Source organism: Mandrillus leucophaeus, unplaced genomic scaffold (genome assembly GCF_000951045.1).
Source record: "Mandrillus leucophaeus isolate KB7577 unplaced genomic scaffold, Mleu.le_1.0 Scaffold1220, whole genome shotgun sequence".
Taxonomy (NCBI): Eukaryota; Metazoa; Chordata; class Mammalia; order Primates; family Cercopithecidae; genus Mandrillus; species Mandrillus leucophaeus.
The window spans coordinates 413,420-440,285 of NW_012100544.1; the positions used below are offsets into that span (position 1 = coordinate 413,420).

General features: G+C 39.7%; 1 protein-coding gene across 2 annotated transcripts in view; it reads right to left on the reverse strand.

Annotated features, from left to right (window-relative positions):
- GAP43 (growth associated protein 43) overlaps positions 1–26,866 on the reverse strand; it is a 97,986-nt gene that overhangs the window by 57,777 nt on the left and 13,343 nt on the right. The window lies entirely within an intron of this gene.

A 26,866-nucleotide genomic window follows, 5' to 3' on the forward strand; every position in this document is an offset into this window, starting at 1 on the left:
TCATCAGAAACCAAGGATTCCCCATATTACTGTATCAGCTTAGAATTATACCCAAGACTAGGAAAGTTGATTCCCAGAAAAATCCAGTATCCAACTCTCCCTGTGGTTTGCAATTTGACAGTTCCTAGGTAGAAAATTGCCTAATTTCTCCCCAAGCCTAATTTGCAATTCAAAGTCATATCAAAGCCCAGTAAGCTGAACCAAAGTGGCCTGATACCTCTGCAGCCTTTGGTAAATGAGTATGCATCTGTGTGACTATGCCATGATATGGAAGCACCCAAGAAACATACAACAGAAGATTTAAATCACTGCAGAGAATCAAGGCAATAACAGAGGTAGCTGGTGGCAATAGTGCAGTGGGTATGCAGGGAGGACCTAGACAAAGATTCTCCTTTTACCAAATGTCAGAAATTCTACCTAGGAGTACTGTTCTCATATTTTAAGGTTTAAAACTGACAAGAAAAGCTAACACTATAACATTCACTCTAAGAAGCTCTCCTCCTTAGTCTGTCTTCCACTCTGTGCAACATATTTTATCAGAGTAAGCTAAAATAGAATTGTGGTTTCATTACAATATGCCCTTCCCCTTCCCCCCAACCCCCACCAAAAACAAACTTTAGACATTCCCATTGCTTATCAAGCTAAGAAGATATTCATTGCTTTGGCATTTGAGAAATTCATGAAATGGTCCCAATCTGCCCTTGCCACTTCTCTTGTGAGCATGCTCTGTGGTTTGCAATTTGACAGCTCCTAGGTAAAAAAAAAAAAAAAAAAAAAGCCCTAGCTTCTCCCCAGGCCAAACTTGCAATTCGAAGTCATATCAAAGCTCGGTGGGCTTGACAAACCAAAGCTAAGTCAAACCACCCTTCCAAAGCAGGCAAACTGCAGAAAACCGAGAAATGGGTGACACTGAAGTTTGCCTGCCTTAGAAGAACCTCTGCCCAGTTATATCTTAGTGGCTTGCTCAACTCAGATGCTGCACAAAGGCACTTAGAGCTAAATCTAGACATCACATGCAGAAGTGCAGGACAGAAGACAGTGTTGAAAAAAAAGCACAAAAAACTCGCTGGGTTCCAGTGGAAGCGCCAGGCCGGTGAGCTAGCAGCATGCCAGCTGCACTCCCAGCTGCAAGGGAGTGCAATAAGCTGCAGCTGGGAGGACACTTGTGGAGGGAAAAAGAGTTTTTTTAACCATCTGAGTTCAGTAAATTGCTTATGTGTGACAGAAACATTTTGTGGAACCAAGTTAAATGGTGCTAAGTCACTAGACAAAGGATCGCACCCTCCAGCTCAAGACACCTGTCTCTAGGGACTATTTCTAACAATATCTCAGATCTGGATGAAGACAAGGCAGTGAAAGGTATCCAGATTAGCTAAGGGAGCACAGTGACCTGGTAACAGCAACAAAAAGGACTTCTTAAATCCCCAGGGCTGTTCCCCCAGCAAGAAGGAAAGGCAAGAAGGAAAGATGCTGTCTACAGCCTAGCCGTTCCACATATGGACCAGCAACATCTGCACCACTAAGGGCAGTTTGGGCTGGCCATGCAGACTGTTGCCGCGCCCAGGCCCACTGAACCAGGATCTGCATTTTAATAAATCTTTTGCACATTCAAAGATGAAATACACTGGCCCACAACACTCAGACTAAACACACCCATTCTGAGAAATCTACAGTTCTTTTTGAACATCTCTTTAAATGAAAAGTTTCAGACAGTTTCAGAGGTGCCTCTATTATAAAATTCAGAGAAATAATTAGCAGCAAGAAATAATTAGCAGCAAGGCGGCCAGGCCTGACATATCCCAACCTGACTCCGACTTTATGAAAGTCTCTTCACTTCTCTGGGCCTGTTTCTTTGTCTGTACATTAAGGGAGTTGACTAGGAGATTTAAGACAGACATTCAAAGTGTAAGTTTGAATTGTGTGCAAATGTATATATGTTCCGTTTCCCTACTTCCCTAGAAAAGAAACATCTAAGAAGTTATCTGTGATCTTATTCTAGTATCTGGAATGGACAGTGTCTCCCCCACACTTTGGCCTGTATTGTCACTTATCTTCTAAAATTTTACATATATATGTGAAATTACATATATATAAGTAATTATATGTATATAATTACTGGAAATTTTGGAATATGTATACAACATGAGGATCACCAAACTGAGAGAGCACAAAACTTCTCAGCTGGCCAGCCTCCCATGCGGCAGGACCCTTGACTCCGCACAGTTCAGGATGACTTGACCCGCACGCTTCTATGAACTGCTAAATAAACCACCTCGACAGGAAAGCAGACACCTTTCTTTAGGCACCTAATTCCTACACTCTCAGAATGCAGTAACAAACCCTTCATGATTCAGCAAAAAGCTAAACATTCCCCCAAGCCTCTGCGATGAAAAAGTGAAAGATTCTAAAGAAATGCCTTCCTTCAGAAATTCTAAAGCCAAGTTTTCAGCTGTGTTGAAAATCTGAATGGAACTCACTGTCCTAGTTGCGGGGGAGGGGGCTGCTAAAAATAAATAAATAAGATATGCGAATCACTGTTATCCTCTACCACAGTTGGCTTCAACCTATTTAAAAAGGAAAAGAGGTCAGTAAACTGAGAGGGAAGGTTCTAACCCTCATGAGCTTCCTACACTCATCACTGGCAGATGCAGTATTGTCTCTCCACTGCCCGTCTACACTCGTTGGTCTCAGTTGTTCAGTCATCAGCTTTTAGGGATGGCGACCCATTCTGACCCCAAGAAGCTTGCTGCCTGACACCTTGCCGCTCTTCCCTTTTTTTTCTCTCTCTCTCTAATGTTTTATTTTAATTTTTGGCTCCCCTTTCATGTGGACCTGAAGCCACTTACAGCCTGTGACAAAGCCCATCACATCGTGGTGTTCAATGTTCATTCACATTATTGAATGAATGAACAAATGCATGCTGGTGCCATGTGTTTCCAAGCGAAGAGGAAATCTCACACCAAGTCTAAATTTGGCCATGTCTACAATCATTTCACTTCTTTCCACCTGTTTCATTTACCCTCTTCCCCTGAAAAAGAAACTTGTGTGTAATTGTCTGTAGAACCTACATTTCATAGTGAGAAATGGAAAGTTCAAATGAAAAAGCTTAGAAAACTTTTCAAAAATTGTAATAATCAAGAAGGGCCATTGTTTTCCAAATGGAGTCTCTGACCTTGACTCCTTAGCTGTTTTTCTTTCCTGTGCTGTCTTCTAAAGACAGGGTATTGCTGTTTAGTTTCCAAAGGTCCGCTTTTGCTGACAAAGAAACCTTCCTGCCGGCCGCTCTTCCTCTCCCTTGGCCCTGCTAGAGAAAGAGGCGCACAGTCCGAGGAATGCTAAAGTGCTTTTTGCCGCCTCCAAGCAAGGAAAAACTGGGCGGGACGAGAAGGTTACTTCCAATTGACCCAGCTTTCTCTCCTCTTCTCCACCCGCTGCTTAACCTTGGCTGACCCAGGGCTGCTCAGTCCGCGGAAGCTGGCTGCAGTTGCTGCTACGGGTGGGAGGTGAAGGCCAGCGGGCCAAGAAGGGCGAAGGCGAGAGCCCGGTGCATCGCCCCTGGGTGCCCTCCTCCCGTGGAGAGACCTGGGGCTCTGGGCTGACGCTTTTGTTCTCCAAGAAGCAATTATCTCCCAAACAAGAGATTGTGGAGGTTCGTTAAAATGAAAGCGAACTCCCGGGTGTTCGGGGAGCACGAGGCCTCCCCGGAGTTCTGCAGAGTTGGAGGAGGGGCCTCGCGGACGGCGAGCGCCCGGTGGCTGCCTCTGGGGGTCGCTCCGGGCAGCGGGCGGAGGCCGCGCCACGCCCTGCGGTCCCCAGAGTCTCTGCGGCCGAGGCCACGCCCGCAGCACGGCCCCGAGCCCGCGCGGCGGGGGCGCAGAGAGCCGCTGACTGACGGCAGCCGGGGAGAAACAAAGAGATGAGATCACACTCTGAGCCGCCGAGGGAACGCCTAAAGCAGGCAGAAAATGAGACGCGAAGAGGGGCTCATGGAGTCAGAACGCAGAAGGCGGGGCAGGAAGGCCAAGGCAGAGAAACGAAGCCCTGACTTGGAGAAGGGAAACCAGACAGTTTGTAAGTCCAAGAGTAAGAAGCAAAGTGGGGAGAAGGAAGACAAGCCAGAACTAGCCCTACTTAGGGGGGGAAAAAAAAGTTTGCTTCAACCCTGACCTCTCCTCTGCTGCCCGTCACGTTGTTCTCTAAACTCCCACGATTTGTGTCAGTTCTTGAAATCGTATTTTGTTTTGTTTGAGTCTGGGTCTAAGGATGAGCTTCAGAGTATCCCTGAAGTAGTATGCAGTATATTTAGTTTATATGATTATTTCAGTGTTGAATGTTCATAGCTTTTCTATATGTCGAAGGTACGTAATACCCTAAAGAAGGTTAACTGTTACTAGGCCACACCATTAGGGAAAAGAAAAAACAAATAGAAAACACCTAACATGGAAATGTTACCAAGGATGAGGAATTTAGTAATACTTTGTCTCTTTGGTTAATCAGATTAATACCAGTCATCCAATCAAAATAAACGTTTTTGGCTGGGTACGGTGGCTCACGTCTGTAATCCCAGAACTTTGGGAGGTGGAGGTGGGGAGGATTGCTTGAGCTCAAGAGTTCGAGACTAACCTGGACAACATAAGGCAATTGTGTCTACAAAATATATTATTATATATATGTTATAAATATGTGTATATATAAATATATATATAAAAGCCAGGTGTGGTGTTGCACACCTGTGGTCCCATCTACTCAGGAAGCTGACAGGTTGGAGGATCCCTTGAACCCAGAGGTCAACGCTGCAGTGAGCCGTGATGATGCCACTGCACTCCAGCCTGGGCGACAGAGTGGAGACCCTGTCTCAAAAAACAGACAAGCAAAGATAAACATTTTGAAGGCAAGAGGCCAAAGGCAAATACGTTTTTAGTTAAGGGAAGACTGAAGATTGGATTATGAAAGACCAAGGGGTAGGGAAGAGAAGCCTGCCAGGTGCTGCCCTGAGGTATGGGCTGGATGGTAGAGAAAAAGAACTCCTGGGCCTTTCTTTTGGTTTTGCCTGGGGCTCCTTCAGGTAAGTCACCAAAGGAGCAAGGCCAAATCTCATTACATAAGATTATTTACTAGAAATCTAAGACTAATTTGTTCTAGGGCCATACTTGTACCTGATAGCTTCTCACCCAACTGTAAGTTGATTGAGGGCAGTGACCTTATCTGGTTTGTCATTTTAACAGCAGCTCCTAGCATAGTCTGTGGGACTTAGTAGGTACTGAAAAAATATTTGCGAAAGAAATTAATGAATTAACAAGTGAAAGACAGTCTTCTCCCCACCTCCCCATAAACTGATCAACACCCAAGAGGCCCTGGATCAGTTTCACCATCTGGTGGTAACTATGGGTAGTTGACACATTCTCACCCAGTGTTCCTTTCTTCGGCCTGTGGGTGAACACACACCCAAGCAGTCTTTCTCCTTAGACCCAAGCAGCTCGCCTCTCCTACACTTCCACTTTAGCTCATCACCTGCTCACATAAGCCACTCATTTCCTCTTTTATTCTCTCTTTATCTGTTTTATCTTTGCCCTTTCCCCACATGGTGTTTCTTCCAACCTTTGCCCATCATGAGAAATCATTTTCTCCATACCTCTTTTCATTTATCTTGAGAATCTCATTCTGACACAAAAGTAACTAATACAAAAGAGTTTTGCTATAATTTTCATTCTCAGTACTGTTGAGGGGGCCTAGCACAATACTTGTAGACTAGAAAAGGGAAATTATATATACACACAAATATGTGTGTATATAGTTTTTTATATATTTGCATTTTTAATGAAGTTATATATGAAGAAATGGTTCTATTACACTCCAAAGCCCAGGAACATTATTTTCTTCTGTTTCCATTACAAACATAGAATTTCAGTTACATTTTGGATCAATCTGAGTTTTACAGACAGGTCTGGAAATTTTAGGATATTTCTGTAGGGAAAGTGTTTTATGTTTCAAGTTTAACAATTTATTTTTAAAATACAATCCATTTTTTACTAGGGAATGGCTTGTTTTTCTAAGAAACTTCTCTAAGAGGCTGTTCCACTGATACTCACACTTTTACTTTCTGAGAACGATGGAAAGATAACGTTACTATTATTACAGAATCAAAGTTTAAGTAGATAACATAATTTTCTCCCAACCAGATTTCGGATTAGCAGAAAAAAGTCCTCTTTTAAATAGATCAGGAGTTCCCCACTCTCAGTATACATATTTACACCAAAGAGGCTTGTTTAAATCCGATTCATAGGTTCAACTTTCAGAGATGCTGATTGAGGGAGCCTGGTATAAAGAGCCCAAACTGTATTTTAGTAAATGTGCTAGTGGGCTGCATCTGTGGTCCTTAGACCTGAACCACAGTCCTGTTTGGAAACAGCTTCCTTGATCTTATTTCAAACAGTTCAGAATTTTCTATTTCTACCCTATTACCTCTTTACTTTCAAGTCAAGTGGATACCCAGCAGCCGCTATCCCACTCAAATGACCAAGAAACGCTATTCTAAATTCCAGCATGCACAGACCCACTGAACATAAGACACAAGGCCTAGAAGAGACCATCACACCATGTCATTTCATAGCCATTGAAACTCAGACCAAGAGAGTGAGTCAGTAGAGCCCCAGATAGATCTGGGGCTACCCTCACCACCTCCTGTATTTTTGTTTAAGTCCCCAGGGCATGGAGTATGAGATGGCTGAATTTTGGACAAAGTAGATAACTGAATTAGATCATTAGTGTCAAAGGCATGCTTTGGACTAAGGCATGTGGCAGGTCTCAATTTATTAACCTTCCATCCCAGGCCTGAAAAATCCAGATTAGCAGACTAAACTGTTCCTGTTGTATTTCAATCATTCTAACATGCCTTGGTCCTCCTGGGTAGTTCGTGTGGAATTATAAAAGCATAGCTTGAAAAAACTAGATTATGCTTTTCTGTCCCAGAAGCAAAATCCCCCAGTTTTGCATAATGTCATTGAATATTATAATATTCAGTGTAAATGCAAATTAACTTTCAGTGTTTTATCACATTTACTAAGTTATGAAATACATATTGGTCTTATGCAAAGTTTTGGTACATGTGAAGGTACAGATAGCCCAGTTCAGGAGAAATGCCATCCTTTAGGCAGACACTAGATCCCTGTGTATAATATTCTGCACATATTTGACATAATTTAAGAGAATTATACAGAGAGAAGATAGCGAAGCTTATAGTGATATGCATATTTGCAATAACAGACCTGTTCAATAGCTATTCTAATACAATAAACTGACGTTAGTGTTATGTTTTAATTTTTAGGGATAATACTGATTACTGTATAGTCACATAAATACATATTCTGGGGAAAAGCAAGTATCTACAACAAAATAAATTCATTAGTAGAAAGGATTTCATCTAATTCTTGTGTGCAAGGTAACATTGGCTTTTTAAATAAGGAACCATTGACTCTAGTTTCAGGAACCCTGATCCCTGCCAGACCCTTCAGCAATGAGTTTAGAAATATTCTGGTGTTCACAGATCAAGAATTTGACCACCTTGATGCAACCTGACCTCACTAAAGTTTAGTTCATATCTAAGTTACACAGATCTCAGAGGTGTGTGGGGCATGAGAAGTTTCCTAATCCTTCCCTCTACTCAATACGTATTTCTTTCCTGGAAAACTTTATAATCGAAGATTTTTACTACTTTCTTTAGATGTGGAGATTTGCCCAATATCACTAGAAATTTTTACATATACCAAAACATCTGAATCATTTCCTAGGTGTCTCTGGACTTCCCTGCTAGATGCCACCCCATGAATTTCCATATTCTTTAAATGTCACCTCACTCAGCAATAGATACTAATGAGACCTCTGCACAGAATGTTACAGCTGCACTGTACTGTGTACATTTCTGGAAAATGGACTTGGTATTATTTTCCCCCAAGAAACCACCAATTTACACATCTGTTCTTTGCAGCAGTGGATATAATTATCATGATGCTGTTTATAGGAACATGACCCTCTGAAGGGGCACTGGCTAAACATCTGTAAACAGGGATAAACATACTGTGTTTCTTTCTCAAGCAATTGGAGTAATTTTTGCTGGAGGGAAAAAAAAAGCCATCTTTTGTCCAGCCAACGTTTGGCAGGATTTGCCTTTCTGAAAGTGTGACTGTGTGTGATTCGTTATGCCCCAGGAAGGCGGATTTACTGAAGCACTCTTTTGACTCAGGAACATAGTGTTCAATTAAAACAGGGCTTTAAAAAAAAAAAAGACTGCTAAGAGAGGTGAGCTGAAGTAGCACTGGGTCTGCTCATCTTTTCCTCAGATCTTCCTGGGATGAGCTGGGCTCTTCAGTAAGGACCATTTGTATTTTCTAAGTATCTTTCTCCAGAGAAGAACTTTTCAGATAAACTCTCCTCCTTTGCTGTTTCATCTACTGGATAAGTGGACAAGTATGTGACTTGCTTAAGTTTATATTGAAATTGAATAGAATAGTCAATATTTGAATCACTTGGTACTTTATTCTGAGCACCAGGCAATTCTGTTTTATACATATTGTGGCCAACTGATAAATTAAAGTGAAAACAATTGTAATATGGATATATTTTTTATACCACAGCAGAAAACTTCAAATCTGTGAGAGTCAACTGAATTGAATTTTTCAGCCTTAAAAGAGGCAAAATCATCCTATCACAGAAGGAATGCATAAATGCCTATAGACAGTGGATTTGATGTTGGGGGAGTGGGAAGGGGAGATGTGGAGACCAGTATTTTCTCCCTACTCTTGATCCACGTATTGTAGAAAATGTTCATTAGGGCTCAATTTTTTTTTTTTTTAATTTCATATGTTAAGTATCTGAAAAGTGATACATGAATCTGTCTTTCATAGGAAAATTCATTAAACATGAACAAGGCAAAGTGTTATTTTTAATATAATAGCAATATCTACATTTGGATGGAATTACTCAAACTCTAGGGCCAGTGCAGAGTGGGGACTTCAGAGATAAGGCCCAGAGGCAAGATTAGAAAACCTAACATACAACCAGGATTAGGAAGCAGGTGGCAAGTCTCTAAACAAGGGATTTGAACCAGATGGCCAAGTCTTTTTCAACTCATTAATTCTAAGAATCTATAAACTTAGTCTTGGGAGAAATAAAAGTTGAGGAGGCAGAGGTTACCCTTGGTGAAATAGTGGTATTTCACTCTGCCACACAAAGTGGAGGCAGACACCATTCTTCAAAAACTTTTTCTAGTCTCCTTTGACATTGGAAAAATTACCCTTTTGTTTATTTTATTTTATTTTTAAGACAGAGTCTCACTCTGTCACCCAGGCTGGAGTGCAGTGGCAAGAGCTCAACTCACTGCAACCTCCGCCTCCTAGGTTCAAGCGATTCTTATGCGTCATCTTCCCGAGTAGCTGGGAATACAGGCATGCACCACCACACCCGGCTAATTTTTTTGTAATTTTAGTAGAGACAGGGTTTCACCATGTTGGCCAAGCTGGTCTTGAACTCCTGACTTGAAGTCATCTGCCCCCCTCAGCCTCCCAAAGTGCTGGGATTACAGGTATGAGCCACCGCACCCAGCCCAGTACCTCATATTTTGGGCAGAAAGACAAAAATGTATATGCCCTGTTGTCAGTATTCTCCCAGATGAGGTATAGAAACCCAGTCTTGAAGTTTTAGCTCAGCCTTACCTCTCATTTGAGTGTCTGCTTAGTCTAACCTAACTAGATCCTTCAACTTGCCTTATAATTTCTTTGGCTGGTAACTTCCTCTTTCAGAAGTTCTGAATAGCAGAACACATTCAGTTGCAGGGGTGTATAAAATTGTACAGAATCCACTGTTAATAAGTTATAGAAATTCTCCTGTCAGTACATTTAGTAGCTACTATTTGTCTCAAGATGGTGGTCTGAACTAAAATTACACTTCATATCTATTCATTTTCATCAAAATCTATCAAGCCTTTCAAAAATTACCACAGTGAGAAGTATATGGAAGATATTAGGAACTTAACTGAGACATCTTAATAAAAATAATTTATTGAACACCGCATAGGAGGCTGGGTGCAGAGGCTCATGCCTGTAATCCCAGTGCTTTGTGAGGCTGGCGTGGGAGGATCACTTGAGCTTAGGAGTTTGAGACCAGCCTGGGCAAGAGCGAGAGCCTGTCTCTGCAGAAAAGTTTGTAAAATTATCTGGGCATGGTGGCACATGCCTGCAGTCCCAGTCACTCGGGAAGCTGAAGTGGGAGAATTGCTTGATCACAGAAGTTGAGGCTGCAGTGAGTTATGATGGTGCCACCACTGCACTTAAGCCTGGACAACAAGCAAGACTCTGTCACACACACACACACACACACACACACACACACACACACACGCGAGTGCTGGATAAGAATCATCAGGAATACGGGAATACAGAGATGTAGAAAATACAATTCTTTCCCTCAAAATAATTACTGTTTACATATGGTAACAACAAATGAAAGCATTCAATAAATAATACAAAAGATAGTATCTTCAGAATTAAATGAGCGGCACAGTTTATTTGTGGAGAATTCAAAGGGAAAGATGGATTTTGGGGAAAGGTGACGGACTCAGTTTTAATGGTGAAGGTTTGGAAGGAACTAGACACCTGGTAAGCAACTAGAAGCATCTCAGTACAGGAAATATAAACTTGAGTGTCTTATGAGAAGGTGATAGTTGAAGCTATGGAGGTGGAAGAAAATTCTAATGGAGAGAATTAAAAATAAAAGATCAGAAAAACTAAGATTGTGTTTTTGTATCGCCTCTATTTAGAAGACAGAGGAGAAAGTAAAGCCAGCTTAGAGGAGGGGAGTAACAATTGAAGAGCGCCAGAACAGGGGCCAAGAGTAGAGAGGATCCTAAGAAGGGGTGTTCAGCAGAGTCAATGCAAAAATGTTAAGTGAAGGCTGAGAATTTGCAAATGCAAATTACAAGGCCACCAGGGACCTCAGGGAAAGCAATTTTCGAACAGTGGGGGAGGGAGGGAAGAACAGATTACATGTGTTTAAGAAAAGCATGGGCCAGATAAAAATGGAGGAAATTACTATATTCTTTTGAGGTGTTTATCAGAAAAAGGAAATAGAGAAACTACAACCTTCTATTTCTATGTTGGTAAATAAAATGGAATGCAGCAAGAGGAAAGAAAAATATAGAAATGTACATATGAACTGAGTTTAGGATAGATTTTTCTCTTGATGCCAAGGTTAGGCAACAAGTGAGGGTTCAAAGTTGACTCCCTCTCATCCTAGATAACTGGTAGTAAAATTTATCCTGCCAAATGAACAAAAAAATTCATACAACAAATTAAAAACAAATGATATACTTTTCAAACACTTAACTTTTCAAACAACAGGTCTTTCGTATGTGCATGAGTTTGCATGCATATGTGAGAGAGAGAGAGAGAGAGAGAGGGAGACTTGACTTCATTTAGCAAGAAACTCATAATGTTACAGAACCCCACCTCCAATGACCGTGCTTTACTGAGGGCCTCCTGGCATATGGGTTCCAAACAATAAAAGGTTTCTCGGTGTGACAGAATTGGATTTTACTTTCTTTATTATTATTGTTGTTATTTTTTTTTTCCAGACAAGGTCTCTCCCAGAGTGGAGTGCAATGGTACCATCACAGCTCACTGTGGCCTCCATCTCCTAGGTTTAAACAATCCTCCCACCTCAGCCTCCCAAGTAGCTGGAACTACAGAGGCATGCCACAATGCCCAGATAATTTTTTGATTTTTTTTTTTTTTTTTTTTTGTAGCGACAAGGTCTCACTATCGAGGCTGGTATGGAACTCCTGGGCTCAAAAAAATCCTCCCACCTTGGCCTGCCAAAGTGCTGAGATTACAGGCGAGAGCCACCATGCCTGTCCAGATTTTACTTTCTTCCACACACCTTTTCCTTCCCTTTTAATTTTTAGAAGGAGTAAGACTAGAGTAAGAAATGGTGACTTGTAAAAATAATAGTTATATATCAAAGTTATGCTACTAGAGATGGTTATGTTAGCAAGAAAGCACCTGTGGATCTTCCACATGTGCAGATTCTAGTGTTGACTAGTGTCTGCAGAATCTAGTGCTGAGTCTCTAGGGTAGAGCTCAGTGCAATGCGCAGAACCATTAAGATCTAATGTCCCCACTCAAGTCGAAGATGGAAGTGGGATTGGGGAGAAGGAGGAACAGAAGAATAGGAAATGGTACGGGAGGGAAAGAGAAAAGAAACAGGGCTCACAGAGAGAAGGGGATCCCATATGGCTACCCCAAATAAACTCTTAATGGACTGAAAGGTAATTTCAGTATAAAAAATACATGGTTTACATTCTTCTGAAACTTCATGTGTGCACATAATAAGTACTGAGGTTTTCTTTTGGGTTGTAGGTATACTATAGTGCCCTCCCTGATATTTTGGACCTAACCAAGAGCTTATGCTGGTGTATGCTGGGATAAGTTGCACTCTTTACCATAGAAATACACCCAGTGAAGGGAGCCCTGTGAGGGATGTGAAGAGAAAAATAACCACAGGATGAGAGACAATGTAGCTTCCCGCTAGGTTCCTAAATTAGTCAGTGTTTTCAAGATGGCTCCACCTCCAACAAGGCACTCACTCCTGGACGTTTGCAAGCATCATAATCATCTGAGGACCTTGTGAATGAAGTGTCTCCTCCAGAGATCATTTTAAAAACCTTCTCCAGGAGACACTGTCAGGTGATCCACAGAACACTTGGGAAAATGTTGCCTAATTCATTCCTGTCAGTTAGTAAACTCCCCTGAGGGTTTTTGCTTTCCCATTTTTACTCTGAACAGCCAACCAAGGTTCTTCACTAAGGGAAAAAAGAGGGGAGGGTTTCAGGATTTTCTTTTCTTTTTCTTTTTCTTTTTTTTTTTTTTTAGAGACGGGGTCTCACTATGTTGCTCAGACTGGTCTTGAACTCCTGGCCTCAAGCAATTCTCCTGCTTCACCCGACAGAGCAGCTGGGATTAAAGGTGGGAGTCATCACATGCAGCATCAACATTCAGGATTTTGACAGGATCCCCTGAATATAAACCATCCCATTTCTTGTCCTTTTCTTTTTCCTTTCTGTTTCAAAGCTATATCATTTTTCCACAAGGAACTCTGCTGAGATCTAAACATTTGAACTTATCCCTTCTCTAATGTCACATTGATTTCTTCTGTTACCCTTTCAGTCTTCCCTTCTCTATTATTCCCTTTGCTTTAACACAGGTTTCTCCCTACCTTGAAAAATAGCACCTTTTCATTACAATCACATTTCTCTTTCTCCATTCAACACTGATATGGTTTGAACCAATCTGTGATTATTTTTGTAGCAGCAGGAATTGACTGAGAGAAATACCAAATTTCTAGATTTGTGGTCTATGCCAGTTATCTGTATTTCTTCCACTTCAATCCTCTTCTAAGCCTTTAAAATCTGGCTTTCATCCTCACTACTCTACAAAACTACCCACTTGGAGGTTATCAATGGTCTCTTTATTCCTATATTCAATGGTCTATTCTCCATTCTCATCCTTCTTAATCACTCTGATTTAATAGTACTGACCATTTATTTTAGAGCTTTCTTTTTGTTGGCTTCCCTGATCCCATATGCTTTTACTAACTTCTCTTTCTTTTTCTCTTAATGAAGTATCTTCTGCTATTGAAGGGTGAGTAAGCCCTTCTCTCAGCTCTTTTCTTTCTAACCCTTCCTCAACTAATGCCATGAAGATGAATAAGTTCTCAATCAGCCTTTGAGTCATTTGCCCCCTGTACCCTCTGCCTCCACTTCCGGACCTTCAGTTAGTCATTTCTTTCTGGACGTTTTCCTCATGCTGGCCATGCTGGAAATAAAAATCATTGTCTTCCTCACCAAATCAGTTCTTTCTTTTATCAGTTCTGCAAATAGCCCATCCATTCCAGTAAATCTAAGCTAGAAATATTATAATCATATTTATTTCTCCACCCATCATAGGGCAAGTTAGGGGGATTCTCCTGGCTTATAGGGTGCAATAGGTTGGAAATGGGACAATGGAATTCAATGCTGAAGATGGTGTCCAAGGATAGAGAACAGAGCAGGAGATAGAGTCCAGTGGATAGAGGAGTCCCAGTCCCAGAGGCAAGGACAGCATATCAGATAGGGTCTACCTAAAGGAGTCAGAAGCAGAAAAGAAGGTTGAGGTATACAGCCAGCAGTCCAAGAATTAGGGAAATAAAAATGGAATGCAAGTAGATCTGCAGAAGGGCCCAGTGTATTGCGTAAAAGAAGGATTACTTCCATGACGAGCCTTGTCATACCGTCATACAGCCTAGACTACAAGACAACTGGTTAGCCAAACTGAAAGGGTCATGGACCACATGTATTGGCAGAGACTTTTCTTCATGTGTCACAGGCACTGAAAATGACCCATTTTTCTTCAAAAGATCTGCAAATTCATTTCACATTTATATTTCAATTATGAACACTCTAGTCCATGGTTTCATTTTGTCTTCCATACACATGTTTCAAATGATAACCTCTTAACTTGCTTCCTGCCTCCAGTCTCCCATGCAATTCTACATGCACAGGTGCCATAAATGCTTTTTACATCACTTTGCTCCCCTAGCCAAAAGCTGCTAATGGCACAAATTTCTTGCCCTATCATGTTGGGTTTTGTTTTGTTTTTTTCTTTTTTTGGCTATGGTTTATTAGCATGGTCTCCTCAAGGCTCCATGACCATGCCCCATGTTATCCCACTTCTCTGGAATGCCTTCTCCTCTCCCTTCATACTGGGCACTCTCCTAGATTTTTCCCTCTTTAAAGCTTTCACTTTCCCCCGCCTCCTCCTGTGAATCCTGAGCTTTTATAGTACTTGTATACTTTAATTACAAACTGCCTTGTTTTGTTATTTTTATGAGTGTTATTCCTTAATTTGTACATATTTCTTAAATATCAGCCTTCCTTCTTCTCTGTTTTAGTTCCCACTGCTATTAAAAAACAAAACAAACATAAACTGGGTAACAGTAGTTAACGACAGAAATTTTATTTCTCACCATTCCAGAGGATGGGAAGTCCAAGATCAAAGTGCTGGCAGATTCGGTGTCTAGTGAGGGCCTGCCTTCTGTGTAATAGACCGAGCCTTCTCATGTTCTTACATGGCAGAAGGGTTAAGGAAGCTCTATGGGGTCTCTTTAAAACGGCACTAATCCCATTCATGAGGGCTTCACTCTCATGACCTAATCACCTTCCAAAGTCCTCACCTCCTAACACTATCACACTGAGGATGAGGATTTCAACAGAGGAAATGTGAGGGGAACAAACATTCAAATCATAGCACCCTCCTTGTTGGTGGGATTTGTATCCCTCTGCCCCCAACACAATGCCCCATGCTACCTCTAATAGACTTTGGTTCATTGTAGGGGTTCAGGAAATACATGTTAGTTGTTTAGTTTCCTGAAAAGAGATACTTAACATATAAAGTGGAGTGAGAAGAGGGATTCTGACACATATTTTATATTAAGACTCATTTGCAATCTGGTGCCAAATCGCAAATGAGTCTTAATGGAGAGGTCTCTTGTGGTTGGGGTCCATTTTAATTATGTCGCCTCCAAAAGAAATGACAATCTACTAACTTAGAGCACTGCAAATATTTCTGAGGGTTTATATTTAATTCAAGATATCCAAAGGGCTTTCCCTCTTTTGTCTTAGATTACTTCTGCTTTCCTCTATTTCTTCAGTATGATTTGAAGTTCTCTCTCTCTCTTTTTCTCTTTCATTAGAACCCTTCTGAGCCCCCACCTATCCTATAAGGCAATATTGCCTATCAGGCTTATCCCTGAATCCTTGTCATATCACCAAGATGCACTGTGCAAAGTTTAAATGCTGTGATCTTGAGGTCTTATTCTTCAGCTACTATCCTTGACCAAAAGGCACTGGTTAATTGAGTCTTTCTGGGATCCAATAAATCGAGAAAAATTTCTAACACAGTAGTAATTAGTTGTACAAGCAAAGCAAACCTAGGAAATGACAGCTTTGGAAGTTTCCACTGTGCATATAAACAGTTGGCATAAGCAGAACTGCTTGCAGGAAAAAAATCTTTATAGGTCACAAATGTTGGACAGATTGGTGGCCTAGGCCAGACAATCTGTTTATCTAAGGCTGACTTACCCTTGGCACTGAGTTTCTGGATCCTGACAGTGAAAGAATAATAGGAGGTTCTTAGATCATGGTTTAAGAATAATCTTGGCAAGAGGCATAATCCAATATGGTTTACTTATAGGAGTAAATTTAAAATTTTAAAAGTTAGTCCAACACTTAATTTTTTAAAATTATTATTAAACCAAAGTTCCAATAAGTGACAATTGACCATTATCTTAAACCCAAACTAGAAATCTCAAAAATCCCTAAAATTCCGGAGTTAGAGTTTTGTGTCTGCCTATGTTTGCATGCTACTTTACTTTTTATTTTATGAGACCTTGAAATGCCTTACATCTTGCCACAGACAATGCTGAAAAGCCTTAAGAAATATTTTTCTGGGGATATTTCTAAGCATTTTACAGATATAGTCATTTCATTTTCTCTCTTAATATTTATTCCAATGCTTGATTTGTGTATGCAAACAAAACTAAACTGAGTTAAGTTTTCATTCAATAAAAAGAAAGAGTGTTCTAAAATATATTAAGAGGTTTGGGGACTTTTAGATCATTTTTGTTTTGTTTTTCTGTCACGAAGATACTAGTATTTACTGGGTTACAAATATGAAAATTTAGTATTTCGCTTCCATCTCTGGATAGCACAAAGAATGACCAGGTACAGTGAAGTCTGACAGAAACCAAAACAAGACGATAAGGTGAAAGAGTTCACTAAGTTAACTGTTCAGCACTTCCACTCTGATTCTTCTCTGATCCCTGCATCTGACTTCTTGAATGAGGGGTAGACAAGAGTTGATTGGGCCTCACTACTTTGAGTGAAGGCTAATTTGCTTTTACTCACTTGAGAAGTGTTGTATTAAATGACTAGCATCAACACAAAAAATATTGGAGATACTGCACCAAAGCCTGAACTCCAACCTAACAAGGATGTCATGGAAAATAATTAATGAATCCTGTAAAGGGAATGGACATATTTGATTCATATATTTATCTACATCCTTTAATTTATAGTAGGCACTAAATAAAGATTTCCTAGTGAATAAATGAATAACTCATAGCTAAGATGCCTTCTGAATTTCTTCTAAATCTTGAGATACCATGAAAGCAATAGATGATCTGTTGATAAAAATGATATAGGGGCCAACAATACCTACACTTTAAAGTCGTTTCTCCTTGGAGAAAGATAAAAGACTGAATAGCTTTGGCTGGGCACGGTGGCTCACACCTGTAATCCCAGCACTTTGGGAGGCCGAGGCGGGCAGATCACAAGGTCAGGAGATCTAGACCATCCTGGCTAACACAGTGAAAGCCCGTCTTTACTAAAAATACAAAAAATTAGCCAGGCTTGGTGGCAGGTGCCTGTAGTCCCAGCTACTTGGGAGGCTGAGGCAGGAGAATGGCGTGAACCCGGGAGGCAGAGCTAGCAGTGAGCCGAGATCGTGCCACTGCACTCTAGCCTGGGTGATGGAGCGAGACTCCGTCTCAAAAAAAAAAAAAAAAAGATCGAATAGCTTCTTTAGGCTCCTGGCCTCAACAAGACTGTTAGATGGATTCAGACATGCTGAAGTTACCTTACATTAGCAGAGCTATGACCTCACTTCTATCTGGAACAAAACCTCTGATGATCCAGCTTTGAGAATGCCAGGGGCATTGGGTTTTGATTTGAGATCAGGTTATAACCACAGAACCCAGTGTCTGACATTGTGCCACTTGCCATTATACATTTTATCCTTCAGTTCCCACAAATCAAATTTTCTTCTGGAATGTTTTCAGAGATTCATTTTTTAAAATTTCTCTATTTATAAATCACTGATGCTGAGAAAAGAAATATGCAGCATTTTAGCTACAACCACAACTATGTGGATTCACAGCATACTCAGTAATACTCAGTAACCATAAAGGATTTTTCTTTTTGCATTGAAACTTAAATCTTTTCTAGAAGATCTTGCTATTTTTATCTTGGAATGTTTTTTGCCATGTTGACTCTTTGAAGATTAACCGGGAATGCAAACAGGGTGTGGAATGGATGTTCTATCTTATTCAGTGCTTAGAATGCCTCATGGTAACTGACTTATTGCTACAGGTTTCTTATCCTTTTTTCAACCAGTGTTTGAACTCCTCCCACTCTCACCCATTCATCACCCTGATAGTCCTGTCCAAAAACTATCAGGTAAAATACAATAATCACTCAAAGCCAGATGGTGCCAGTGGCAAAGCAAGCATTTCCCCTACAGTGCCTGCCATAAATAAATAATACAGTTACACTTGACAATTTAATGACTATAAATTTACCACAGCAGGACAATCCTCCCCAAATAGTTAAACAATTAAAATATAAAAGGAGAAACAAATAGGCATTTTGTAGTGGTGAGCAGGACCAAATTCTTCTTTCCTCACTCTTGGGAAATCCACTGCATCACACACCTTAGACTGACAGCTAGGCTGAAAGAAATATATGGGTTACTGCTGGTTCAGATTAAGGAACAGAAATCAGGAAGGATGTGGAGGCAGGTGGAAATGGATGCATTAGCTGTAGCACGTGTTTAGCTTATTCTTATTATTACATCTGAACATAATTTAAGTGCATTCATATATTCATAAAATAAATATTTGTTGAGTACCTGATATATACCAGGCACTGTACTAGGTTCCAGGAAATATAAGCCACCAAAAGAGTATTGGAGCTCTCACGGAGTTTACATACCACTGGTGCCAGCAGATTATAATAAGTATTTTGAGTAGATACAAGGGTTGTAGAAAATAAAATGAAAGAGAACAAAAGAGGACAGATAAGGAGTGTTAGGGTGGGTGGCCATTTTGCATAGGGTAATGAGAGAACTTCTCCTTGATAAGATTCAAACAGGTGAGTTTGAGTAGAATCCTGAAGAGGTAAGGAAGCTACTCATGTGAATATGTTGCAACAAAGTATTTCAGGGAGACAGAACAGTGAGTACAAAGCTCCCAGACTATTGCAATAATCCAGGTGAAAAATATTAGCAGCTTGCACCTGATTTCTGAGTACAGGGCTACATCAGTAAGATTTTTCAGTGCAAGCAATAGAACTTGAAATGGAGTAGGATAATATCAGAGAGTTCACAGTATTAATGGAAAGGCTAGAGAAACAGGCTCAAAAATTAGGCAGGAACCAAGTGAAGGTGGACCCGGGAAACACAGTCAAGGCAAAACCACCAACTGATTAGAACATGGGTCCATAGATACCATAGCCACAGACAGTGGATACCACCATCACTGAAGATAATTTGTAACTGCCAATTGCATCTTTACGTCATTCCTTGAAGATACAAAGTGGCTGAGTCTAGGTATTGAGATGTCTACATTTCAGCTCCTTGAAAATGATGAGCCTCTCTGGTTTCTAAGTAGAGGCAGCCTGAAAATTTTATTCAACCTTTATCAGCCACATCTTTAAGATAAGGCTAATTATGTCTCTGAGTTCTAAGACTGCAAGAAACAACGTATATTAGCATTAAAAAGTGTTGAGAGCATAGGACATGCAAAGTTTAAGTCAGTGGCATTAATAACTCATTTGCCAATTGTATGTTCATTGAACTTCAGATGTGTATGCATACATTCACACAAACACACACATATACCCCCAAAATCCAGAAACTAGTCCTTTAAGAATCACCACAAAAAGCTATTTAGATATATGATTCACTTAATATAGATAAAATATCATCTTCAACAGTAGCATCAATGATAACGAGTAATAACTAATGTTAAGCGCTTACTATTTGGCAGGCATAATTACAAGTATTGTAGGTGTATTAACACATTTAATTCTTAAAAATCTTTTGGAGTTGTGTTACTTAAGTCTGTAGATCTATGGATGTTCTATTATTTACAAAATTTATCCCCCAAACCTCTGAGGCTTGTTGATAGTCGCATCTACACAAGAAGAAACATTAGTGTAAGCCTATACTGGGAAATATTCTTGAACAATTAGGAAAATACTACCTGAGATTAAGTAAAATTATTTAAGAGCACATTCTAGAATACAGACTTTTAAATTGACACACATATGTCTACCACACTATACTATGAGCTAATTCAGGGTAAAGAGTGTTTCTTTAAAAAAAAAAAAAAAAATTCTGTATTTCCAGTACCTGGCATAGTTCTTGGCTCATGGTAGATTACAATAAATGTTTTTTGAATGAATAAAGGATTTTCATATAATATTAGAGGAGATATTGTCTCTAAAATTGGTCTTGGTGATACAGTCTAATTGAAAAATAAGTAAGAGTCAAAAGGTAGAAAACAAAAAAATAACTTCCAAGTCTTCATTTGTAAAAGAACCCTGTTTAATGCTGAATCACATAAATGCTGAGTTAACTTTAGAAAATTTAGGCATATGTACATCTAGGAGTTGGGAGTATGGTCTTCTTTCACTCCTCTGAAAAGAGTAGCACTGACATGGGAAGAAATTCCATCTTAGCCGTTTCGAGTTGAATGGCCTTGAGCATAGAACCTCCTAACATCTGCACCATGAAGGACAGGCTGTAGATCAGTGTTTCAAAACTGCTCCCCAGTCTTCAACAGGGGGTTTCAGAGGAGAGAGGAGGGAGCTGACCAGACAGATCTCTGGGCCACCAAACTCTGCTTTAGTGGCAACACCTTTTTATCTGTTTTACATTATTGGATTCTGAGAAACATTTCAATCTGGGTCAAAAAGATGCTGTGGTTAAATAAATACAAGATAAAAGAAAAACAAACTAGGTAATTCCTAAGCTTTCTTTAGCTCTACTAGTCAGTGATAATTATCACCATCAGGTATAAAGACAAAGAAGGTGACAACTTTTCCTTTGGAGCTTGAAAAAAAATTTAGTAGCTTTAACTGTGGACCCAGTATGTGCAAGCATTGCATAGTGCCTCGTGAAATCTAAAACAGAGGAAACCTCAGGAATGAGCCTTTTAGCAGTCTCTAGGGAAACAGGAAAGCGCTGTGTGTGTGTGTGTGTGTATATATATATAATATATGCACAAAACATATAAATGCACTCTTTCTCTCTCTATATATATATATATGTGTGTGTTTTTATATATGTGTGTGTGTGTATATATATGCACACCCCTATGTGTGTATGTATACACATACACACACACACGCACGCATACACATAGACAATATGAGAAAAGGGGAATTGCTAAGGAGGTTTCTATAGTGAATGCCATATGGAACCAGGTAGGGAATGAGGAAATGTTTTAAATGATTTTATGAAGAAGGTGATTTTTCAACAGAATTTTTGAAGGCAGAACGTGGTTTGGTAGAATGGAAGAAAAAACATTTCAGGGCCAGATGTGGTAGCTCTCGCTTGTAATCCCAGCACTTTGGAAGGCCAAGGCAAGAGGATTGCTTGAGCCCAGGAGCTCAAGACCAGCCTGGGCAATGTAGTAAAATCTCTCTTTTTTTTTTTTTTTTTTTAAAGAAACAGAATAAAGCAAGAAAGAGAGAGAGAAAGAGAAACGGAAGGAAGGAAGGAAAGGAAGGAAGGAAGGAAGGAAAAGAGGAAGGGAGGGAGGGAGGGAGGCAGGCAGACAAGAAAGAAAGCAAGAAAGCAGAAAGCAAGAAAGCAGAGAGCAAGAAAGTAAGCAAGCAAGCAAGAAAGAAAAGTCAAGCAAGGATTTCAGGTGGAGAAAATAGTACCAGTTTTATTGTTAGGTGGTGATAAAAGTTCATACATAGAGAGAGGGCCCAGTAAACATCATTATTCCTTAATCTCCGATCTTCTTGTGCCAACGTAGACCTGACCTCTTACCCTTCACTGGAATCCAAGGGAAACCCCCTTCTTAGTTCCAGAGAATTTGGAAGAAATTTGGTTTAATCAGAGTAACCCAGACTTGTTGAGTATTCTTGGAATATCATATAATTACTGGCAATTTGAATTTACAGTGGACTGACACTGCAGTGTCTCTGGGTATACATCAGTTGAGGAGTCCAGAGCCTTCAGGTGGAAATTGTATTCCACTCTGTCAACATATAGTTTGTTGAGTAAACAGCCTAATAGAAAAGCCAGTGAAAACTGGAAGCAAAGGAATGTATGACCAGATAAGTGGAACAGAAAATGTAAAAGCTAAAGTGTGTGATCTCAGACAAATTACTTAACCTCTCTCATTCACAGTTTGCTTCTAAAATTTTCTTTTCTCAATTCTGTACCCCAAAGGGTACATGCAGACAATTTTGGAAATTACTGGTATAGTGAAAAGAAATAGGCTTTAAAATGTAATGTCTTCATGAGACTAAAAATACCACCCCTCATAGAAGTATAGTTAAGAATAAATGGGCCGGGCACGGTGGTTAAAAAATAAAAAAAAAGAAAAAGAAAAAAGAAAATGAATTATCTTCCAGAAAAGGCTCTAAGTGGTTTTACCCATGACTGATGGGTCTCTCAAAATTCTACCATATCCCATCAAATCAATGTCTTCAATATTGAATACTTGCCTGTCTTACCTGCTTTCTTGGCAACCCAAACTACTCATGCATCTTCTTCACTTTTGACATAATTAAAATTTTTAAAGTACAATGGAAAAAAAGTGACATATTTTTTTCAGCTAAAGGGCACTTCACCTTGCTTTCCTTATGATCATCCATTCTCTAAACAGAAAAATTATATTCTTTTGGTCCTTCCTAAATTTTATTTTTGAGTGAGCACTATCCCAACCTACAAGTGAGATGTATTTCCAAAGATTATTTTCCAAGATACCAGTTTGAAACTTATACTAACATTTCCTGGGGAAAAAAAAAAAAAAAAAAAAATTCAAGAGAGTGTTTAAGTTTCCCATCTAGACTTCAAAGAGGTATATTTATTTATTTATTTATTTATTTTTTGAGACGGAGTCTCTCTCTGTCCCCCAGGCTGGAGTGCAGTGGCCGGATCTCAGCTCACTGCAAGCTCCACCTCCTGGGTTCACGTCATTCTCCTGCCTCAGCCTCCCGAGTAGCTGGGACTACAGGCGTCCGCCACCGCTCCCGGCTAATTTTTGTATTTTTTTAGTAGAGACGGGGTTTCACGTGTTAGCCAGGATGGTCTCGATCTCCTGACCTCGTGATCCGCCCGTCTTGGCCTCCCAAAGTGCTGGGATTACAGGCTTGGGCCACCGCGCCCGGCCCAAAGAGGTATATTTAATTCCTATGTTATTTAGCTTCACTTCAAAAAGATCTAGCTACCTAATGTTCATGGACCATTCTTTTCCCTTCTTGATTCTCTTAAATATTCTTGCAAAGGGAACAGACTTAATTGGAGATATTTTTCCCTCACCAGAATTATAAGGGGAAGCCCATTCCTTCCGAGATCCCTCCCCCAGTAATTCAATTTTTGTGTGTAGGAGATATAAGTTAGGTGTTGAGAAGTCATTGATTTTTCTGGTCGTTTGTTCTTTTATTTCCTTATAGAAAAATTTACTAGTATTTATCCTTTGTTTATTGGTTTGGGGATAGATATAATAACATCAGACAGATGGATACTTCCCCCGTAATAAAGGGGGACAAGAAAAAATAGCAATAACTAAGCGTTATTATACATAGTTTTTTTTAACTAGAGAAGGTAAGAGACAGTGTACATGCAACTATAAATCATATTATTGACAAAGGAGAAGATCTGAAACCTCACTAGGATTCCTGTGGGAGGAGTACCAGAAGATACAAGCTTTAAATGTGAGGAAAGGCCAAGCTTCCTAAGCACCAAGTTTAGGAAACAGAATAATTGGCTAAAATGATACAGCTGTATATTTTACAGTGAATACTCATCCTTAGCCTAGATAATAAGAAGTTTATAGTGTCAAGGATGGCTATCTTTCTGACTACTAAAGTATCTCTCTATAAAATGGTGACCGTTATTTGCTGAAGTAACCAGCTGGTATCAGTTGAGTGAAATCCAAGTCTGTATGGTCTTAGCTCTGTGTGAAATATCTATTAGCTGCCCAATTATGGGCTGTGCCAGAAGTGAACAGTTTCCATGACTGATCATTGTAAGCTGGTCAACCTTTGCCTTAGTCCTAACCAAATTTTGCCATCTCATACTACTCACTGGACACTGGTATTTGTTCATTCTTGTAGACTGCATTTATTCAACTCGAATTTAATGAGAAATCATAGTGTGCAAAACATTCAACTAGATCTATACACGGACATAATGCCTCCCTGAAAGGAGCTCCTGGTATAGCAGAAGAGATAGACATATACATGAATACATATAATAAAGTCTGTTGAATGTTGTAATAGAGGTATGTACTAGACATAATGAAGGCACGAAAGGAAGGATAATTGTATCAGACTGGAGGATCAGAGAGTCTCCATAAAGAAGAAAACAACTGCAGCCACATCATAGAAATAAACAGGAAATGTGTCATGTAGAAAAGGAGAGGAAGGAAGACATTACAGACAAAAGGAACAGTGTTTAGAAAGGGAGAAAGGATGAAATAATATGGGTCATTCCATGAAATAACACAATTGCAATAGAGTCTGGAATGTGAAGAGGGGTGGGTTTTAAAGCTTGAAGAGATAGGCAGTGACCAGAATATTGAAAAGTAAATACTTAAAAAAAAAAAAAAATCGGATTGAGAGCAATCCCAAAAAGATTTTTAAAAAGTGTGATGTGTTAGAGAGTGACTTGGACACCATTCAGATGGGAAGGCTTCTCAAGTAAAGAACCAGAGAAAGAGTATTCTGTGGACAGGGAGCAACACATGTAAAGGCCTTGTAGAATGAACATGTTTTATGTGTTTTGAAAACTAAAAAGAGGCCAACAGACTTTGTGACCAAGAGATGCATGGTTGTTAAGCAGAATCTAGAAAGGGAGGCAAAGCCTGGATAATGTAGGATTTCTTAGGCCTTGTAATGAGTTTGGTTTTGATTCTAAGTGGAATGGGATGCCATCAAAGATTTTTAAATAGGGGAGATACACAATCTTATAGACACTTTTCAAAAGACCACTCTGGCTGCTGAGGGAAGCATTGTAAAGGGTTTAGGGTAGAAGAAGGTGATTATAGGGGGAGGATATTGCGTTAGTCTCCATGAAAAATGGCTGTGTTACAGCTGACTGGAGATGGAGTGGATAGAGTCAAGACATATTTCTTTCTTTTGTTTATTTATATTTTTACTATGCTCCCATCTTGCATGAATGACGTATTTTTGAGAGGAGGAAAGAAAGGAAGGAATGAAAAGGTTTTTTATTTATTTGGTTTTCACTTATAGAAACCAAAGAATAGTAGCATCCAATGAAAAAAAGAAGATATAAGGAAGAAATGAAGGGTTCTGTTTCTGAATTACATGACTAGATAAGAAAGGGGAAGAGATTTGGGAACACGACATAGTGACTTACTTTTAAGACCTGTTGAGATTGGGGTTCCTGTGGGTCAGAAAAATATTTCCCAGAGACAGTAAGATATAAAGCTCTAGAGCTGAGGAAGTAGGTTTGGATGGAGAGCCTGGAGAATTTGAGATTCACTAGTCCAAGTGAGACTTATGGGCACAAATTAGATTATTCATGGAGCTTGTGTTGAGTAAGAAAGTGCAAGTATAAGGACAAAACGCTGAATAACACCAACTTTTCAGAGGTTGGTAGAAAAGAGAAGCCAAGCAGGGGAAAAAAGTGCAACCAAAGGTGTAGATGGGAAAAGCCAGCAGAAACAAATGTTATGAAAGCCAAGAAAATAAAGAGATTCAAGAAGCAAGGTATGTTTCATGTGTTTCATGATGTCAAATGTCCCAGAGAGGTAATGTAAGATAGTTCCACTTGTCTTTCCGAGAAATTATTTGACTTGTACATTCCCTTAGAGTCTAATACAGAGCTTATCACAGAGTAGATACAATATGTTTATTGAGTCATGCACTATACTGGATATCTTACCCTTAAACACTTTGCAAGCCAGTTGGGGGAATCAGGTACGTAAAAACGCAAACGGATGGCTAAGGCTCTGTTTGGTGAATGTCAAAGCAAGGGGACAGGTAGTATGTGCTGCAAAAGATCTAAGAGGCAGAACGGGTCATGGAAGACTGTGTTAATCAGGAAAGCCCTTACAAATGAGATAAGTCTTGATTCAGGACCCGGAGTTTAGGTGAGATTGAGCTAGGCCCAAAAGGGGACTTTTCAAGTAGTGGCAGTAACAATGAATAAAAGTATAGGAAAATTAATACTTAAATTTATACTAAGTCTGGGTGGGACAGAATATCCAAGTAAAAGATGCATTTTGTTATAGAACTGTTCGTTAAAAGTTGGAAAGCCTTAGAGATGATTTCATTCAATACTTTCGTTTTACGTAAAAGGAAATGACAACTGAGAGAGACTAAATTTATTTAAATTCACAAGCCTAGTCAATGCCAGAGCCAGTAGGAGATAAGACAAGAATAGGAGATTGGTAATAGATCCTAAGGAGCCTTGAAACACAACTGTAAGTAAATAAATTAGAATTAACCTTGGAAATAAAGAGAAAGCATTGAAATTTGGGAAAAGGGGGAATTAAACATAAGATTAGCCAGCAGGCGATATGTAGAGGTGATACTGAAAATAGAGAATTTTGGTAACTGTCCAGCCCTGTTTTCACCTGGAGTTTCTCATCTGAACCACAGAACACGAAAATGAGTGATATTTTCTCTTCTTCCAAGGATGGTATATAACTGGTACCCATCTAGATGTACAAGAGAGGGATTAATTCTTTACATACATATGGACATTAGGGCCCTAGGGCTTTAAGGGTTGCGTTT